Here is an 18851-nt window from a genome sequence, read left to right on the forward strand (position 1 = left end):
GATCGACAATAGAATCCACATCGATGACTAAAATTTTATTTTCTTCTTTCAATTCTTTTAGTCTTAGTTTTTCTTTTTGGATTGTCAAAACTTCTTCTTTTGTCTTAGTTGCATTATTCATCGCCTCAACAATTCGATTATTTTTTGATGGGACTATCTTCATATTTCTCTTTATTTTTGCTTTCTTCACGCCATTAGGTCGCTGTGATGATGTGGAATCACATGCAACTTAGTGAAAATGATATTCATCATCATTAATATATTTTCGTATTTTAAATTTGCATGACCTATTCCTGCTAAGTGTTTTACCTGTTTAGTTGAAACTCTGTTTCTTTTGTTCTATGCATTACTTGAAGGATGGATTTCTTAATTTAAATATATAAAAAAGTAGTATTTTACATTTAAAATTTTGATATTTAGACAAGGTGTTAAATTAGTGAAATATTATTTTTGCTGAATATTTTGTGAGATTTTCGTACTCATTGTGATGGAGCCGTGAGTTCTTTATCATGAAAAATATTGTTGTTGATTTATTTTGGTAAATTGAAATATTTGGGCACTTGAGGTGCAAATTGTGATATTTATACGCATGCGGTAGTATAAGGTGTGTGTGTTGAAACGCATGCGATGAGATAAGGGTAGCTTGATACGCGTGGCTAGTAGGAGAACTACTAGAAGTCATGCAGTGTGATAAGGGTGGCTAAAACGCGGGATGCTATTTCGGAAAAAATATTTCTTTAAAATTTAATGTGAAGGCTCCAGCGATGATATAAGGTAATAAGATATTGTGAATTTATTTATGATTTGGGACTACGAGGCGGTACCTCGGGAGTACCCTTGTTGATATTTCTTTATGGCTGCATTGTCTTTGGTTATTTTTGGTGTTTTTCTTAAAGTTGTAAATTTCTGTTTTCCTTTCGCGAGGTGTTAATTGCCCTTATTCTGTGTAGTTAAATTGTGACATACTACTTACTTGATTTATTCCCATTGTCATTATTGTTATTATATTGTTAAACTTTTCTCACTGTCTTTTATTATTCCAGTAGGGTCTGACCTGACCTCGTCACTACTCTGCTGAGGTTAGGCTTGGAACTTACTGGGTACCGCTGTAGTGTACTCATATTATGCTTCTGCACATCTTTTTATGCAGATCCAGGTACATTTTATTAGACCAGACGTCAATGAATTAGCCATACGAGGAGACTTCGAGGTACATCTGTCAACATCCGCAGACTCCGGAGTCCCCTTCTATCCTTATTATGTTGCTTCCTTATTTTCTTTAGACTCTGATATATAGATATATATGAGGATAAATCCTTAGAAGCTTATGACTTATTTCTACCGGATTTTGGAAGTTATAATTATGTGAATTTACATATTTATTTATTTCAGATTTCTATTGTTATTCCGCATTGATAGGCTTACCTAGTCTTAGAGACTAGGTGCCATCACGACACCCTACGGAGGGAATTTGGGGTCGTGACAAATAGTGGCCCACATTCAAGTTTAAAAATAAAACATAAACTTGTCTCTCACAATCAAGTTTACCAATCAACCAAAATCATACACCTAAACTACTACAAATCAGATTCAGTTTGTTTATACTCATCATCAATAATATATACGTATCATTGTGCCAAAATACTTTAATTGATATATTTTATTTTTTAAATTAATATTTTTTAACACTCAAAATCTCACATTAATCTCTATTCTAAATTATATAAGTCTTTAACTATAGTAATTAAATTTTAATAGCTTCTTAAATGATCATATAATCCAAACTAATAATTTCTCAAATTTACAAATTAGTCTTAATGTTTAAATTGAAAAAAATTAAATTTAATATCATTCTAGTAGTAAAACTAACAAGCAACAATGAACCTAGTACAACAAGCTATACGCCAAAGATTTAAACTTTAATTAGTTAATACAATTAAAATCAATAAACTATAAAGTTAATATATCATTCCATAGATAAATTCAAGGCAATAGTGTTATGTCTTTGTAACGACCCAACCAGTCGTTTTGAGTATTACAACCCCGTTTCCTCATTTACTGCTCAAATTGGGCTTTATAGTTGTGGTGTGACTTGCCGGGGCAATTGGTTCGGGTCCAGTAAGATTTTGGAATGAATTGGAACACTTAGTTCCAAGGTTTAAAGCTTAAGTTAAAATAGTGACCGAATGTCGACTTATGTGTAAACGACCTCGGAATTTAATTCCGATGATTCCAATAGCTTTGTATGGTGATTTTGGACTTAGCAGTGTATCCAAAAAATTATTTGGAGGTCCGTAGTGGAATTAGGCTTGAAATGCCGAAAGTTAAATTTTTGGAAAGTTTGACCGGGGGGAGGGGTGACTTTTTGATATCGGGGTGGGAATCCGATTCCGGAAATTGGAATAGGTCCGTTATGTTATTTATGATTTGTGTGCAAAATTTGAGGTCAATCGGACTTGATTCGATAGGTTTCGGCGTCGTTTGTAGAAATTGGAAGTTTCAAAGTACATTAGGCTTGAATTGAGGTGTAATTCATGGTTATAGCGTTGTTTGAGGTAATTTGAGGGCCCGACTAAGTTCGTATGATGTTTTAGGACTTGTCAGTATATTTGGTTGAGGTTCCGAGGGGCTCGGGTGAGTTTTGGATGGTTAACGGATCATTTGTGGCCTTGACGAGATTGTTGATATCTATTGCTGCATTTTTCGGATTTTCTCTTTCGCGTTCGCGAGTGGGCCCTCGCATCCGCGAAGAGGAATTTCAGGCAGTTTACTCTTCGCGTTCGCGAGGGAGTCTCACATTTGTGAAGAGGAGTTGGGGTGTGCATCGCGTTCGCGAGTAGTGTCTCGCGTTCGCGAAGAGCAAATGTTGGGCAGCACATTTTGTGCTTCACGAATGCGAGGGACCTGTCGCGTTCGCGAAGAAGAGAGGTCTAGACAGAGAGTTTAAGTTCTGAAAATGGGACTTCGTCACATTTTTAGTTTTTGATGGATTGGAGCTCGGGAAGAGGCAACATTTGGGAGTTTTTCAAGGAAAATAATGGGGTAAGTATTCTTAACTCAATATTAGTTAAATTACCCGAATCCATGGTTGTTTTTATCATTTAATTGGTGAATTGAGTTGGAAAAGTTTGAAAATCCTCTTGGTTTAAATTGAAGATTTGAGGGTCGAGTTGGGGTCGGATTTTGATAAAATTGGTATGGTTAGACTCGTGGTTGAATGAGCTTCCGGATTTTGTAACTTTTGTCGAGTTCCGAGATGTGGGACCCACGAGCGATTTTTGAGCTAATTTCGGATTTTTATGGAAAATTATTATTTTCTTATGGAATTAATTCCAATGAATTTTATTGATTGAAACGAATTAATTATGGCTAGATTTGAGGTGTTTGGAGACCAATTCACGAGGAAAGGACATTGCAGAATAAGAATTTCACGGCTTGAGGTAAGTAACTCTTGTAATCTTGGAGTTGAGGGTATGAATCCTGAACATATGTAGTTCGTGAAATTGTTGGGAGGTGACGCACATGCTAGGTGACAGGCGTGTGGGCGTACAATATAGAAATTATGACATAATTATTTCTGTGAAATTTTGTAGTTAAATAATCTTGGCATTTTCCATGCGATTTTATGAGTTAAAGGAATTAAGCTGAAAAGCATATTAAAAACCATGTTGAGGCTATGTGCCAGTATTATTGGGACCCGCAGAGGTCATATTGTTGTGAATTATTTATTTTAAATTGAAAATTCATACTACGTCATATTCATTTCATTGGATATCATATATCAGTCACTGTTGTTATTTATTGATACATCATATCATCATTTTGGGCTATTCTCATGACATTGTGAGCCCATGAGAGAGAGACTGGAGAGATTGATGACTGAGAGAGGTCGAGGGCCTGATTGTGAGGATATTTTTGGGATCGGGCTGCACGCCGCAGCAGGCCATGTTGGCTTTATATATATTATACTATTGCACGTGAGTTGGTCGTGCAGCACGTGAGTTGGACGTGCGGATCAATATATTGTACTATTGCACGTGAGTTGGCCGTGGAGCACGTGAGTTGGCCGTGCGGATCCAGATATTATTATAGCACGTGAGTTGTCCGTGCAGATCCAGATATGATATTATAGAACGTGAGTTGTCCGTGCAGCATGTGAGTTGTCCGTTATTATAGCGCTTTGGTTATAGGAGCACATCATGAGTCTGTACACACCCACAGTGAGCGCAGTGGACTATAAATAAGGATCGGGCTGCAGCCGCAATAGGTATTGTATAGTGCTGAGTGATTGAGTGTGCTGAGCATAGTGAGAGAGAATGCGAGACTGTGAGATTGAGTACTCTGAGAGTATGAGTACATGAGTACAATCTCTGAGATACATTGCATTGACATGCACACATGATATATATGCATAGAGATGTGTTTTTCCTCATGCTGTACGGTACCACATTATTCATGATTTCTCACACATGTTGCCAGATGGGCATAGTGATGCATTTGTTTTACACTGGTTATCTGGAAAGAAAATGAGATATTTTATTTATTATTGAAAGGATTTGGAAAAATTACTATCTTCAAACTTATTCATATTTTTGGTAACTTCGGTAAACGATTTAGGTTCATCACTGATGTACTTGAAGGGCAGAACTATTTTCAGAAGTCATGATTTAGCTGAGCATTTATTCTTTGGGTTACTTCTGGTATTACTTGTTTTATATTGTTATGAACCATTGTTGGTTATGGAAGTTGGACTCTGACCTTGGTACAAGCTCGTCACTACTTTCAACCTAAGGCTAGGTTTGTTACTTACTCAGTACATGGGGTCGGTTGTATTGATACTACACTTCTACACATTGCATGCAGATATTGGATGTCGTTGTTGCTGTGTTCGATGGTTGCCGGATTTGAAGATACACCTGCATTCCGGTTGTTGCTGCCTCTTGTTCATGGTAGCGTTAGATTCATGAAAACTCTGTTTATTTACTTTTTCAAACAGATGATGTATTATTTCATACCGGTTTTGTATACTCTATTCTTAGAAGCTCATGATTTGTACTACCAATTCTTGGGAAAATGTAATGGTTTCATATATTTTATTTAATAATTATCTTGTTAAATTATATTGGAATTGGATAGTGAATAGTTGGCTTACCTAACGGGTTGGGTTAGGTGTCATCACGACTAGTTGGATTTTGGATCGTTTCAAGGTGGTATCAGAGCTCTAGGTAAATAGATTCTACAAGTCATGAGCAAGTGTCTAGTGGAGTCTTGCGGATCGATATGATGACGTCCATGCCTATCTTCGAGAGGCTACAGGTCATTTAGGATATATATTTCCCATCTTTCTTTCTTTATCGTGCGGAATTGATTCAGCTTGAGACATAACTCTTTGAATTCCTTCCACATATTCATATGCGCACGTGAGCGCTCGATATCAGCTGTGCATCGCCGACTTGTGATTTTTATGAACGAGGTTCAAGATGTGTATTTAGTGTTTTGGTGATGGGCCAGTTTGGAGGACTAGAGGCCAGGTTTAGACCGCAGTTTAAGCTCAGTAGCTTCAGTTATAACTTGTACATTTGGACTCATATTGTGAGACCTCAGGTGTTTCTCTCTTCTCTTACGTAATATACGTAACGTGGCGTGGTTATATTAGGTATATATGATTGGGTATAGCACATTGGGAGAATAAGACTGAAAATGTGTGGTAATATCAAGGAACTAAACTAAAGCTTTAAGTCAAAGGAATCCCTTAAACAAAGGTTCATGTTTAAAGAAATGGCTCGGGTAGCACCCCGCGCGTTCGGAAGGTTTAAGTTAACTTGTACCTGTGGGATAAGACTAAGAGTGTATAATATGGTAAGAATAATGTGTTATGAGGTATTATAATATCACACTGGTCACATATTAAGTTTTGGAGTCAAACAAGTTGCGAAATAAAGGTCGGCAAAAGTTATCGTAAATTTCTCTAATAACTTTTCTAAACTTTGGGTCAAATGTATCAGCTCCGTTCTCCCAATATATAAAGAGTAATGGGACCCACAACCTACCAAATCGAAGGTCTACGAGTCTAGTTTTCAACCAAAGAAATCTCACATCAAACCGACATTGGAGTAAACAGTTATGACTGTTTTACCGCGGACTGTCCGGGCTGAAATCGGGTCGCGAACCGGGTCGGGTCAAACAAGTGATATAAGTCGGAAAATCCGACTTTTATGACACCAAAATATTTCATCTTTGTCCCAAAATAGTGAGAAAGCTTAAGAGAGGGTTTCATGGTGTTCTTGAGTGATTAAGGTACGTTTTTAACGATTTCTATCGTTAAAGTTTGCCCCCGTGCCTAGAAGCGCAATCTCTACGCTTTGCAATCATTTTCCCCTTCTATTAGCTGTGTTTGGAGCTATTTTTGGAAGATAGAAAATTATTTTTATTGCTGGTTCTTCAGGATTTATACTTGATTTGCCAAGGTAATCATCTTGGGACTCTTTTATGATCGTTTTTACAAAGTTCTACGGCCGTTTCGTCAAGTTAGGGTCATATGGCAAATCTGCCGATTTAAACTCATTTATAAACTGGTTATATGTGCGTATAAGCTGCATATATATAGTGGTTTCGAAGCTTAGGACATAATGAACAACTTTCGTGAAGGAACTACAGGCATTCAGACGTTCGTTGGAGAGGTATGTTAAGGCTAAGCTTCGTCCTTCCTTTTAGCACGAATTTTGGGAAATTCCTAAGACGCCAAATGTGATATTTTACTATTCTGTTGCTAGAAAGACCTTCTGTGAAAGGCATTGGTATCGTAGCTGAAGTATTTTCATGATGCTATTAGGTTGATATTCCACTCGTTCGGTTAAAAAGGGTATTCGACATCTATATATGTCATTTTGTCGGCTTTCTTAAATATATGTCCATATATATGAATTCTTATTCGTCTTTGGGTTGTGTGACTTAAAAATAAAGGCATTTAGTATTTACGATCAGTCCTTCTTCCTTGTTAAAGTGTATTTTAAAATCTCTAAAGTGACACGTCGATTTCAAAATTCTCAAATATAATTTTTATCTTTAAACTACTAAAACATTTGATTTTTTTTAAATACTTTCTTTTACTAATTATCAAGAAATCAGGTATAAGGACTAAGTGAAGCACCTTAAGCTTTTTATGAACATATTCAGAGTTAAGTTATCTTTCTAAAAGTCGAGTTAAGTTTTCAAACTTATTAAAAAAGATATGAGGTTCCACGAGACATTTGTATGCGATACGAAGGTGATTATGAGATTATGAGAATAAGAGTACCAATGAGCCAAGGTTGGCTAAGTTCTTGTTATGGCCTATTATGTGCATTCAAAGTTCATATCATACATGACATATTATGCATGGACTTCGAGCTATAATCGGAGGTAAGGGGCCTATTTGCCCGAAAGACTATATATATTGTACAGATGGCCACAGGTTGGCAATATGATACCGGTTAGCTACCGGGAGAGACCGCCATTGCTAGCATTTGGTTGGGTATGTCATGCATTTACATCAATATATATGTATTCACGACATACGATTACACGAGCATACCATGCATATTTTATTACTATGAGGTCGGATGTCGGCCATGGAGGCTATCAGAGTTTCAGTGTCAGGTGGTATCTTTATTACCTTTTTACATCAGCTATGTATGATTCTACTTTCTGCCTTATATACCAGTACATTTTTATTCGTACTGATGTCTCGTTGCCTGGGGACACTGCATTTTTGTTTCGTGCGTGCAGGTCCAGGTAGGGACTCTGATCGACCCCTTTGCTAGGATTTCGGAGTTCAGCTGTGAGTTGGTAAGCTCCACCTCTTCCTGGAGCTTTCATAGGATGGTTACTTTTGTTGTACAGTTTGGGTATAGTTGGGGCCTTATCCCGACAGTGCTTAAGACACTCTTAGAGGCTATTGTGGACACAATATTCTGGGTTTCTTTTTTTTGCTGCTTTCAGTCTCCAGCTCATAGGCTTGGCATGTATATATAGGTGTGTAGGCATGTATGTCTTCAGTCGCGGCCTCGTTGGCCAGCTAGTATTTTATTATTTTGGCTTGTCTACCTATGTTTATATGGCTTATTGTTATTCATGTCATAACCTTACGGTCTAGGCTTAGTATTTCAGACGTTGTGCTGCCCAATCTGTTGGGCCCCCAGTCTAGTTAGCTAGTATGTTTTGTGGCTAACTCGATCGAATACAGTATCGAGTGCCAGTCGTGCCTCCCCTAGTTTGGGGAGTGACACATATGTCCGGTAATGTCCCTACAGGTGAAATTTGTGGATCGATGAGCGGTGGAATGGCCTTGTGATGAGTACGATGTAACTGCGGGATGTGTTAAGAGGATTGAATGTGACGAGAAGTGTTTCCGTAAATGTAAAGGAAAGGCCATTGGGTGCTTGATTTTCGTTTTGATGTGACGTACAGTCTCGAGTATGAATATTTTGGAGGATCTTTTACATTGTTAAATTTTGGGACAAATTAAATTCTCATGTCTGGTTAATGAGTTTGGACTCAAATAGACTAAGTGATTGCATAGTAATTGTGACTGCGAAAAGATATAACAAGATGCCAATATGAGGCTAAGGAGGTGGGTTATCTCCTAGAGAGTAATTTACGTAGGTATGTTCCTCATATGTGAGTGGAGAGTTTCTTTTCTGCCAACAGAGCATATGTGTGGAGATTTGAATTTGAATCTGGCTGAGAAAGTTGACTTGAGTGTCAAGAGAATGATTGCGAGCTCAGCGGCTGATTTGGGGAATTTTTATGGTTGGCGTTGCATGAGTTTGAGAAGAAGTTTCGTTGAACTGACTATGGAATTATGGCAGTAATAGAGTATTGGTATTGTGAGTTATGAAATGTTTTAATCTATGGCTTTGAGCCAAGGTGGGGAGCCTGCTATTGATAATTCAATTTCATGGTTATATGTAAAGGTTTAGTTTTGGGTTGAGGCATACTGGTGGGTTAGTTATGACTTGCAGAAGTTTTGATCGAGGATGACTCGAATAAGAAAATTCCTGGATACGGGTTATATTGCACTTATGAGTATATGAAAATTGTGGGATGAGTGAGTTATTATTTGTGAATGATGTAGTGCGCACATAGTATGAATTTGATAGGTGATATTAAAGTAGAGTTACTTCTTTTAGAGTTGTTGTGCTAATGGGGCACGTGTCTTTTGGCCCATTTGGGCGGTGTAATATGGATTTGAACAAAGGGGGTGATTCTCGAGAAAGTTCTAATGGATTCGAGATTTATATGTAACAATTGAGAATTTTTGGCGGATTTGTTTGGAGCTAAAATCAGAGATTTAAGTTGGATGGTGTCGAGACTTGTGACATTTTTGTATATCATTATGGATTTTATATTTCGGTATCAGGAAGGTGAATAAAACGGTCTTAGACTCAAATAAGGTATTTGCAGAGTGAGTGTTTCAAATAAGGTATTTGCAGAGGGGGTGATTCTTGGGTTTGGTGACCTACGTGGTTTGGTCGAGTAAGAAGAATTTAGTTATAATAGATTAGTTATGTGAAAATGGATTTCAAAGTATTCTTGATGGTTTCTACCATGGATTGAACCGGATATTATCTACTGGTGTGGAAAACGTGTTGTGTATTATGATTTCCTCCTAGAAGGAAGCAAGCAGAAGGTTTCTATCTAACCAGGTATGTAATTTGCTGGTGACTCGGAGTTGATAATGAGATTATTGTGCTTATCACATGATGGCATAATAGATGTGGTGTGTTGTGCGGGATTAGGATTTACATGTACAAGGTGGCAGTTCAGTCTTGAAGGAAGGTAACGAAGTTTGGGCAGAATGGTCATGAATTCTCAGACAACATGGGCGGTTCCAAATGACTAGATGAATACGATTGCTACTTGATGTTGTATGAGAAGGGTGCGTATTTCAGAAGGCGCATTATATTTTGACTTAAGGATGTTTAATTAGTATTGTGGTACTCACATGGTTGATAGACTGCTGATATTCAAATTTTGCCAAGTGGCACGGAAGAACTTTTAAAGTATTTCTCGTGGGATGATCGTGTATGAGAGAAGTGTTAGGCATTCGGGTGGTGGAGATGGAATCAAATATGGTGATTAACATGTTCTATGGATTTGGAGATTGGGAGTTCTCAGGAGCAGATTGTTTCATGGTTGTAGACTGTGAAGTTGTGGCCGAAACTAGCCAGATGATAGAATGTGTTTTTATTCAGTCATTATGGATTTTCGGAGGGATTTTTATCTATTTGTGGGTAACCCGAGTTGATTTGGGGGTCCATTGGTAGGCCCAATTAAGATGTGTATTCTACACCGAGCCGGAATGGTTGGCTCCATACTGCTATTGTTGAGGGATGTGTCATTCGGTTGATGTTGAACTTATTCGTGTTCTGAAATGATCTGTGAGTTACTACTTTATGCTACGAGGAGTTGTGATTCATTGTTTATGTGCACAGATGGTGCGGTTCTATTTGAGCTTTATAGCGGAATTTGAGCGTGATGAGTATTTGGGTATTGCATGATCGATTGTGTAATGGTAATGTTCTTTCAAGTTTTGTGTGACATTTGTGTCATTTGCCTCTCTGTGGCTATTGATTTTGAGCGGGGTGGATCGAGGTATATATTATGGACCAGTATTTGGATGGGGTTACGCATTGCAGCGGAGTTATGTTAAGGTATGAACCTTGTGTTAGAATCGGGTGATGGTTCTACGGTGTATGATAAATTTTCAGGGTTTTGTTGTGGCGGTACTTGTTAATCTGGCGGGGCAGTTCTCTCATTTGAGTCATTTTCCATGACTGCGTACATTTGAATTATTGTGTATTAGTGCACGGATAGCACGGGTTGTGGCTCTGATGTTATATTGGTGCGGCATGTCTATGGAACAATTGTGTTTAGTAATATAAGGTCATTGGACCTAGAATGGGTAGTATCAAGTCTGATTTCGGTATATTCGGGAGTATAATATTGAAAGTCAGCTCAGAAAGTGATTATGGTTCTGGTTGGGGCGAGAGAGCTTTGTGACTTGTTGATTTGGTAATTGGTCATGAAATTTTGCATGTTTCGTTTATTATCAACAGTGTACGAAGGTTTTGGAATAAGGTTTGGTTCGATATGGGTTTGATACTAGTATTTGGTGGTTTTGGAGTAGTCACTGTGGTCAGGAATGGTGCTATAAGCATGTGAGTTGTGTAATATGTTAGGTGATTATGTCTGTGGTTATGGTTATGGTTATGGCTTGATACAGCTTGTTCAAACTCATACAGGGTGTAAATGTAAGATTTGTGTCTTGAAAGAAATTCTAAAGGTTGAAAATTAAATTCCAAGGTTTATGGGCTAAAGTTAAATCAATGATTTCAGTTGTATTATGTTGTCAAGCTCATATGGAATAGGGTGACGTGGGTTCACCCCTAGTACGTGTGTGGTAGGATGGAACGGTGATTTGATGGCTTGGAAACAACTCTTGGCACGTTCGAGGACGAATGTATGTTTAAGTGGGAGAGAATGTAACGATCCGACCGGTCGTTTTAATTATTACAACCCCGTTGCCCCATTTACTGCTCAAATTGGGATTTACAGTTATGGTGTGACTTGTCAGGGTAATTAGTTCGGGTCCAGTAAGGTTTTGGAATGAATTGGAACACTTAGTTCCAAGACATAAAGCTTAAGTTAAAATAGTGACCGGATATCGACTTATGTGTAAATGACCTTGGAATTTAATTTTGATGATTCCAATAGCTCTGTATGGTGATTTTGGACTTAGGAGTGTGTGCGAAAAATTATTTGGAGGTCCGTAGTGGAATTAGGCTTGAAATGCCGAAAGTTGAATTTTTCGAAAGTTTAACAGGGGGTTGACTTTTTGATATCGGGGTGGGAATCCGATTCCGGAAATTGGAATAGGTCTGTTATGTTATTTATGACTTGTTTGCAAAGTTTGAGTTCAATCGGACTTGATTCGATAGGTTTCGGCGTCGTTTGTAGAAATTGGAAGTTTCAAAGTTCATTAGGCTTGAATTGAGGTGCAATTCATGGTTTTAGCGTTGTTTGAGGTAATTAGAGGGCTCGCCTAAGTTCGTATGATATTTTAGGACTTGTCAGTATATTTGGTTGAGGTCCCGAGGGGCTCGGGTGAGTTTTGGATGGTTAACGGATCATTTGTGGCCTTGACGAGATTGTTGTTATCTGTTGCTGCATTTTTCGGATTTTCCCTTTTGCTTTCGCGAGTGGGCCCTCGCGTTCGCGAAGAGGAATTTTAGGCAGGTAGGATTTACTCTTCGTGTTCGTGAGGGAGAATCATGTTCGCGAAGAGGAGTTGGGGGGTGCATCGCGTTCGCGAGTAGTGTCTCGCGTTCGCGAAGAGCAAATGTTGGGCAGCACATTTTGTGCTTCACGAATGCGAGGGACATGTCGCGTTTGCGAAAAAGAGAAGTCTAGAGAGAGAGTTTAAGTTCTGAAAATGGGACATCGTCCCATTTTTAGTTTTTGACGGATTGGAGCACGGAAAGAGGCGATTTTTGGGAGATTTTCAAGAAAAATAACGGGGTAAGTGTTCTTCACTCAATATTGGTTAAATTACCCGAATCCATGGTTGTTTTTATCATTTAATTGTTGAATTGAGTTGGAAAAGTTTGAAAACCCTCTTGGTTTAAATTGAAGATTTGAGGGTCGAGTTGGGGTCGGATTTTGATAAAATTGGTATGGTTAGACTCGTAGTTGAATGGGCTTCCGGATTTTATAACTTTTGTCGAGTTCTGAGATGTGGGACCCACGGGCAATTTTTGAGCTAATTTTCGGATTTTTATGGAAAATTATTATTTTCTTATGAAATTAATTCCAATGAATTTTATTGATTGAAACGAATTATTTATGGCTAGATTCGAGGTGTTTGGAGATCAATTCACGAGGAAAGGACATTGCAAAATAAGAATTTTACGGCTTGAGGTAAGTAACTCTTGTAATCTTGGAGTTGAGGGTGTGAACCCTGAACATATGTAGTTCGTAAAATTGTTGGGAGGTGACGCACATGCTAGGTGAGGGGTGTGTGGGTGTGCACTATAGAAATTGTGACATAATTGTTTCTATGGAATTTTGTAGTTAAATGATCTTGGCATTTTCCATGCGGTTTTATGAGTTAAAGGAATTGAGCTGAAAAGCATATTAAAAACCATATTGAGGCTATGTGCCAGTATTATTGGGACCCGTAGAGGTCATATTGTTGTGAATTATTTATTTTAAATTAAAAATTCATACTCAGCCATATTTATTTCATTGCATATCATATCTCAGTCTCTGTTGTTATTTATTGATACATCATATCATCATTTTGGACTATTCTCATGACATTTAAGCCCATGAGAGAGAGACTGGAGAGATTGATGACTGAAGGAGGTCGAGGGCCTGATTATGAGGATATTTTTGGGATCGGGCTGCACGCCGCAGCAGGCCATGTTGGCTTTATTTATATTATACTATTGCACGTGAGTTGGCCGTGCAGCACGTGAGTTGGCCGTGCAGATCTATATATTATACTATTGCACGTGAGTTGGCCATGCGGATCCAGATATTATTATAGCATGTGAGTTATCCGTGCGAATCCAGATATGATATTATGAGTTGTCTGTGCTTATTGCGCTTGGGCTGTAGGAGCCCCTCATGAGTCTGTACGCACCCACAGTGAGCGCAGTCAACTATAAACAGGGATCAGGCTGCAGCCGCAGCAGGTATTGTATAGTGCTGAGTGATTGAGTGTGCTGAGCATAGTGAGAGAGAATGCGAGACAGTGAGATTGAGTACTCTGAGAGTGTGAGTACATGAGTACAATCTCTAAGATACATTACATTGACATGCACATATGACATATATGCATAGAGATGTATTTTTTCTTATGCTGTACGGTACCATATTATTCATGATTTCTCACACATGTTGACAGATGGGCATAGTGAAGTATTTGTTTTACACTGATTATCTAGAAAGAAAATGAGATATTTTATTTATTATTGAAAGGATTTGGAAAAATTACTATCTTCAAACTTATTCATATTTTTGGTAACTTCGGTAAACGATTTGGGTTCTTCACTGATGTACTTGAAAGACAGAACTATTTTCAAAAGTCACGATTTAGCTGAGCATTTATTATTTGAGTTACTTCTGGTATTACTTGTTTTATATTGTTATGAACCATTGTTGGTTATGGAAGTTGGACTCTGACCTTGGTACAAGCTCGTCACTACTTTCAACCTAAGGTTTGTTACTTACTCAGTACATGGGGTCGGTTGTACTGATACTACACTTCTGTACATTGCGTGCAGATGTTGGATGTCATTGTTGCTGTGTTCGATGGTTTTCGGATTTGAAGATGCACCTGCGTTCCGGTTGTTGCTGCCTCTTGTTCATGGCAGCCTTAGATTCATGAAAACTCTGTTTATGTACTTTTCAAACAGATGATGTATTATTTCATACCGGCTTTGTATACTCTATTCTTAGAAGCTCATGATTTGTAATACCAGTTCTTGGGGAAATGTAATGATTTCATATATTTTCTTTAATAATTGTCTTGTTAAATTACATTGGAATTGGATAGTGAATAGTTGGCTTACCTAACGGGTTGGGTTAGGTGCCATCACGACTAGTTGGATTTTGGGTCGTGATAGTTTTTCTTATAGGGAACCCCAAAAACTTATAGCATACAAATAGAAATATACAATTAAATTTTATATAATGCCAATTCAATCATACCTAAATCAAATAAACCTACAAAAACTAAAATCCCTAAAATTTTAACCATACCTAATTCAACTAGCTAGGATGTTCATATATAGAAAATCCAATAATCCTACAACAACTAAAATGACTACAAAGTTAACAATGAAAACAAGATATATATCAACGAAGTACTTACCTCGCCCAAAAAATATCGGAGAAGAAAGATACTTGCTGCCGCCACGGAACCATTGCAGATAAACTAAAAAAAAAAAAAATTAAAGGAAAAAGGGATACATTACCTAGATGGAGGAGGATGGAGAATAAGGACGAGAGGGGGAGAGGAGGAGGATGAGAAAAGAAGGACGAAGAAAGGAAAAAGTATGTTCTGTTTTTGGGGAACGAGGGTTGGGTAGGGTTAAAAATAATATCTGATCGATTCGGTCGGAATTTTAATTAAATATTTCTTTTTTAAAAAAAAATTCGATCGATTTGGTCGCTATTAAAAGTCAAACGAGTCAAACAGACTAATTTTAAAAATTCAATACCGACGGATTCGATCGGAAATAACTTCCCGGGCTTTTGCGCCAAAACTTATGACCGATTTGCTCGGAAATATGGTCGAAAATATTTTTAAAAAATATAATTGATATTTTTTTTAAAATTCCGACCGATTCCGTCGGAAATTTTCGACAATTGTTTTCGTCGGAAATTTACGATTTTCTAGTAGTGCCCCTAATACTTAAATAAGTATATTCTTATTTTTACCAGAGTTCCCTCTGAAAAAAGAATTTCTTACGAGTAATTAAGTTAGTCGATTGAGTGTACATGAATAATTTTATCATGCAAAAAAGCCGAATCCAAATGATTATATTGTGCAATTTTTTTTGCATCTCAATAACTTCATTTAAAATTCTTTTGACAAGACTCGTATATATTATTGTACTTTTATGAGTTAATTGAGCAGACATCCGAAAGGTTGACGTATATTTTCTTCAACAAATCTAATGTTGTATTTTCTTTTCATCATCTGCCACAAAATTTGCCTTCTGATTCTTGGTACATGTATTGATATCAATAGTTAACTACCCTTATAATTCTTACGTACTCAGTTTATATATATCTCAGTGCCCGTGCTATGAAATAATTTCAGGTTAGTATTAATGTCACGATCCAAATTTTACTATGTAAGATGTCGTGACGGCATCTAGTCTTTAAGACTAGGTAAACTTAATACTTATTAAATTAATGGAAGAATGTGACCAACAATTAATAATTATGAAACAGAACCTTATTACACAACTTACAATTTCCAAAACCGGTAATATATGTCATAAGCTCTACTGAGTTTACTACAAAAATCCTCTAAATATAATTGTTTCGAAATAAAGATAAGTGCAAGTACAATACAAAAGGTGACTCCGAGACCTGTGAACGCAACAACAGGTTTACTTGAGTCTCCACAGCAAGATCCGTACAGCTAGCTAGCGATCGATTGACTCTGAATTACTTGGGTCTGCACAAAAATGTGCAGAAGTGTAGTATGAGTACACCACAGCGGTACCCAGTAGTATCAAGACTAACCTCAGTGGAGTAGTGACGAGGGACAGTCAAGACACCTACTGGACTAGATAATATGAGCAAGTATAGGTGTAGGACTAACAGAGTATGATATATCTACAGAACTATGCACAATGACAACAATAATACGGTGCTTGCAATAAGAAATAGAAGCAATAATTTGCAGCGGGACACCACAAGTAATAACACAGTAGAGTAAGCTGGGTACATTTTAAATCCGGTGAAAAACAAACAAAGAAAAGATAAGTAACAACTTGATAAGAATAACCGCTTTCGTATCAGGCTTATTCAATAATCCCCACGAGGTACCAAACCTCAAAACTCACACGATTCATGGGTCCCAATTCATGAACACTAATCATTTGGCATCTTCTATCCTTATTACAACTGATAACTGCACGGACAACTCACGTGCCAATAGAACAAATCTCACATATAAAGCAAGTAAACGGAGTACGCATAAATGTTCAGTAACATCAGTGTTTATCTTCTTAAACTGATAGGGTGATAAAGTACGTGTATACTTGTGCAAGTGTTTTATCACAATTCGGGCCAACGAATAAGAGTATAGAAAATGAACAGCACATAAGGAACGATTCCCACAATTTGCACCAAGTAAAACTCACACAAATATCAACTACAACAATGCCCCCAGGGCATCACAAGTCATCACAATTCAATCTTCGACATAGCCCACCTTGTCTCGCCACGTGCGAAATAATAAAGTAAATGCCCGCCTTATCTCGCCGCACGCGCATAATAATATTTTCACCTTGTCTCGTCATATACACAAACCCACATATATAGCCCGCCTTGTCACGCCGCATATGCATATATCAATAGTAACAATAGCACGGCAGAAACCTCGTGCAAACACCCGAAAAAATATTCCAACAATATCACGTGCCAAAAAAACAACATCACGATAGAATGACTTTCATAACACGCACACATATACCACAACATTTCATCTAAACAGTGTCAATACCACAACCGCGCATAGCCTCGGGCTCAACAAATTGAGTACAACAACAACAACAACAACAACAACAACAACAACAACAACAACAACAACAACAACAACAACAACAACAACAACAACAACAACAATAACAACAACAATAACAATAGCACAAGAATACGACAAGTAAACCAACTCAAAATCTTTGGATCACAAAGAAGCGGTAGAACGAGCTCATAAAGAATAAATACAATAGGGAGTACTAGCCTCAATACGAATGGCTCAACAAGGGAGAAATAATATGTAACAAGTAATTCTAAATACGAATGAGGCAACTATGACAAATGATAACTAAACTTCATTTAGGGCTGAGAAATTACGAGGAGATGCACCAAATTCAATTAAGGATAAGCAACAGAAAGGATTGCATGCAATCGAAGAGGCAACAACTTCAGTTAAGGCATACAATAGTCAAATAGGAAATAAAGGTTGAACATGAAGCAATTAATTCCAATTAAGACACGTAGAGTGAAACTAGTTAATGTGGAACTAAACATAACAAAATAACTTCATATCTAATGAACATAATAACCTAAGAGTCCTAAAAGGTCAACTTTCCACAAATAAGCTCGAGCACGTACTCGTCATCTCACGTACACGGACTTCACATGACATAATTAGCACCAACGATTCAATACCTAAGGGGTAGTTCCCCCACACAAAGTTAGGCAAGATACTTACATCAAACCACGCTCAATCAATCAATTAGTAGGCCTTTTCCCTCAATATCCAACTCTGAACAACTTGAATCTAGCCAAAACAATTTCATACTATAATTATAACTATAGGAAACTAATTTAAATAATGAAATAATGATCTTAGCTAAGAATTAAAAATTTGCTCCAAAAGTCAACCCGGGCCTGCATCTCAGAACCTGACCAAAATTAGAAAAACCGAACACCCATTCCGATACGAGTTCAACCATACCAAAATTATCAATTTTCGACATCAATTAGTCCTTTAAATCATCATTTTACATTTTGAAAGTTTTCTACAAATTTTTCCAAAATTTCTAACTTAATTCACTAATTAAATGATAAAAATAGCAATGGATTTATAAAATATAACAAGATCCGGTTAGATAATACTTACCCCAATGAGTTGCTTGAAAATCCACGAAAACTCTCCTAAAATCGAGGTGTAGAACTCAAAATATGTTAAAAATATCAAACCCTCGACATAAATGGGATTCTGCCCATGCTTTTCGCATTTACGAACAGGAATGTCGCATCTGCGGCCTCGCATTTGCGAAAAAAGGTCTGCATCTGTGAACTCAACTAGCCAGCCCAATGGTCGCACCTGCGTTTCCAAATTCCGCAGAAGCGAGTTCCCCCTAGGCCACAATGATCACAGAGGCGACCAGGCTCACGTAGAAGCGGAGCCGCAACGGCGCTCCAAAACGTTGCAGGTGCGAAGCACCAGAACTAGACTTGATCACAAGTATGAAAATCATCCGAAACTCGTCTAAAACACACCAGGAGCCCCCGGGACCTCGTCCAAGCATAACAACAAGTTCCAAAACACAACG

This window comes from Nicotiana tomentosiformis, chromosome 5 (genome assembly GCF_000390325.3).
Source record: "Nicotiana tomentosiformis chromosome 5, ASM39032v3, whole genome shotgun sequence".
Classification (NCBI taxonomy): domain Eukaryota; kingdom Viridiplantae; phylum Streptophyta; class Magnoliopsida; order Solanales; family Solanaceae; genus Nicotiana; species Nicotiana tomentosiformis.